General features: G+C 37.5%; 1 non-coding gene across 1 annotated transcript; it reads right to left on the reverse strand.

Annotated features, from left to right (window-relative positions):
- Positions 1-3,024: 3,024 nt before the first annotated feature.
- LOC112542682 (U6 spliceosomal RNA) lies at positions 3,025-3,130 on the reverse strand. Its single transcript, XR_003086335.2, has one exon. It is a non-coding gene; the product is annotated as a U6 spliceosomal RNA (small nuclear RNA).
- Positions 3,131-3,487: the final 357 nt, after the last annotated feature.

A 3,487-nucleotide genomic window follows, 5' to 3' on the forward strand; every position in this document is an offset into this window, starting at 1 on the left:
GTCCTGTTTTTACTCAGTTTTATCATTTAGATCCTTAGTTTTCCTTCTTTTTCTCTCTGTTTATCCCTTTGCTCAGATTAATGATTGCAATCTTTTGTATGCAATCTTCAGTCTCAGCTAACTTGATGCAGCTAATCTATAGTCTAAGTGTTGTTCCCCCCCCCAGCCCCTTTGTTGCCTTTCTTTAAATAATAAATTTTTTAAAATCCTTTATTATTTCTCACACCACAGTTGGATTGCTTTTCCTAGTTCTGTACATTTCAGGCAGGGACATCCATGGAAGGCCCCAAAAGAGAAGAAGTTATGGCTGTCCTCTTGACATTTTTGATGCCCCTGATTTAAAAACTGCTTGGAATTGGTAATGGTGCATATTAAGGAAAAGTGGGGAAGACTGGAGCTATTATTTAAAAGCTTATTTCTAGCAGATTTCCTCTTTACTGAGTTTATATGCTACTCCAGTTGTTGACTTGAGTGGTTTACATACCCAACTTTCTGAAATAAAAACAATGCACAAGAAAAATGTATGTCTGCATTTATGATTTATAATCCTTATGTCATTATCATTATAATCATTATATAAATAATTGCCACAGGCCACCCATTACACTGCTTAGCCAAGAAACAATAAAATGTTTATGACAAATACATCATCATTCCAAGAGGAAACATCCTCATAAGTTATCCAGCTGTATGTGAAGTTTTATCCTAGAAGGATGTGACCTTGCTGTCTAGCTCAAGTTGTGAGATAGGACAACGTTATGCTTGTTTGTTGAAAATCGAATACTATATAATTTTGCTTGGGGTCTTCAGTACAAAACCCTTCCTTTATTAATAAATAAATGGCAACACGATGCCTTCAGTCAAAACGCTTATTGAAGGAAAATACTGTCATATGCAAGTAATTTATATAGTATACAGGCATCCATTCATTCTTAAACATAATGAGTTTCCCCATTCGTCTTCCTTCTTGGCTTCTCACCCTGCTTGACTCTCTAAGATCTTGACAACTTGTCCTTGTCTGTCACCCTCATCCAGCTGCAGAGGCAGCAGGAATGGACTGTGGGCCTCCAGCTTCTGCTCCGAAGAGTCCTCTGAGGTTTTTGTACAAGTAGGAAGGCAGATGCTCTCACTGTGTCTCTCGTACAAAAATAGACAGCAGAGTCTTCAAGCTTTAACTCGTTCAACTGCAGACTGGTTGTAGCTTTAGCATTATCTCTAGTTTGGACAAATCTTCCTGCAATGGCGGGGTTATACCAGGGGTTAGGTACACTAGGAATTCGGCACAGCCATTCCAGTCCCTTGTCTGGCTGTTTACGAACCCAACTCATATAATAGTTTCTAAAGTCAAATCCAGAACCCTTGCAGGTGATCGTGAGTGAGCCTCCAGGCACCTGTAGTCCCCCTCCAGATTGTAGCAGCTGAATTTCAGAGTGGCAGCCTGAAAACGAGAAACTTAATGAGCATCAGGGGAAACCTGGACAGAAAACAGAGCACATTCTGTATCTGTATGTATGTATGTATGCATGTAAGTATTCTGGAAAAAGATTCTACCTGAGAAAGCAGCAGAGAGCAGGAGAAGCTTCATCCAAAAAGTCATCTCCCTGATTGCGTTGGAAGGAATACTGTTGGGTTTCATTTGTTCACTTTTCCAGGTCTGGAGGCTTTATGGTTTTGGCGACTGCAAGGTTGGATTGGGAACTTCATCCTTTAAATAAGGCGAAGTGGTTCAACTGATTTGCATAGGCTCCTTTTTATAAGGACACCATCTAGGCTTTGCTTTTGGATTCTTACTTTACCGTAATTGTGTCTTTATCAAAAGAAAAAAAGCTCTAGAGAACATCTTCACTATGTGGCAGTCAGACTCCTGGTGTGACAATGCACCAGTGTAAAATTATACCTATATTAAAATTGCTGCATTAGTTGTCAGTAGGTTTCCAGGCCCAATTCAAGATAGTACTTATTGCCTATAAAGCCATATATGGCCCAACACCGGGATATCAGGTAATGCCTTGAAAATCTGAACCTGTTCATCTGCTCCAGTCATCTAGGGAAGATCTGCTCTACTTCCTCCCTCCTTGCAAGGTACGTGGGGGGTGGTAGGATGGCAGGCCCATTCTGTGGTGGTGCCACCCTATGGAATACTTTTCTTCTAGAAATACAGTTCCCACTTTGTTGATGTTTTTCAATCAACTTAAGACAGTTTTATTTCAACAAGCCTTTGGTCCCAACTGATCGATTGTGGGTGCCTATCATGGATTTTATTTTATTTTATTTTATTTTATTTTATTTTATTTTATTTTATTTTATTTATTTTATTTATTTTATTTTATTTTATTTTATTTTATTTTATTTTATTTTATTTTATTTTATTAGGTTTCATTCTGACCTTGCTTCTCATGCTTCTCCTTCTCCTTCCTTCATTTGTATCTGTTGATGTCCAATAGCCAGAGTCATTCAGCATTGGAGCAGGTTATAAGTACCATTAAATTAAAAAATAATAATAATAATCAAGGATTGATATTCTCAGGTTTTATAAGGTCTTCATAGATTCTCGATTTCCAGGAAAGTCATCTTAATATCCTAGAAGGAATAAAGCTATTATGTACTGCATGAGTGAAGAAAATGTCTGTTGGTACAATGAGATGAAGATAAAACTCACTTATTGATTAAACTCACTTATTGATTTCACCCATATTAGACGGATTCTGAGCAAAGAATTTGTTCTCATGAATGGAACAAAACACATTTTCTCAGTGAACTTGCATCATAATGGATCCTCCATTTTTATTTCACAGCAGAAGGGGGAAAATATTGCTACAAAACTAATGGGGTAGTCTGGCTGAAGGATGCAAGTACGAATGTTACTTTTGCCTCTCCCTGTGAGCTTATGCCAAATTTCTTAGCCTGCCTCACTAAATAGGCTTGTCTTGAAGATAAGCCATCATCAAAGCAGAACTTGCAGGAAAGCAAGAGGACCACCCATTGAACATAGCCAGGGCTGGTGGGAAGCAATGAAGGTTTTATAGAAACATGGAACACTTCGTGAATGTTCATATCATCTTTAAGCAACAGCCACAATAATCTTCTCTATACCTTTCCAATTTTAGTATTTGTGCTACCAAATGTGGATGCTAATGCTAACATGGGTCCTCCATTGTGTCTAATTTGCATGAGGAGATTGTTCGCTGCAGAGATCGGAGGATTTCAGATCCATCAAAACTTTCCAAATATTTGGTCTTGAAAATGTTGGAAATAGGAAGAGAGACACAGATCTGATCTAAGAACATCAGAAATGTTAATATTTATTGATTTATCTCCTATGTTGTTGTTGTTATTGTTATTTTGCCTAATAAAATTGTTACTAAATCCCTATCTAGTATGGTGGTTGAATTTTTAATGGGTAATCCCTTTTTTATCACTTTCACATTTGTACTATTCATTATCGAAGCGAAAAGACTAGGCATACTTCCATTATAATTCAAGGATA

This window comes from Python bivittatus, unplaced genomic scaffold (genome assembly GCF_059951505.1).
Source record: "Python bivittatus isolate LINGU-HERP-01145 unplaced genomic scaffold, Pbiv_v1 ctg000420_np1212, whole genome shotgun sequence".
NCBI lineage: Eukaryota > Metazoa > Chordata > Lepidosauria > Squamata > Pythonidae > Python > Python bivittatus.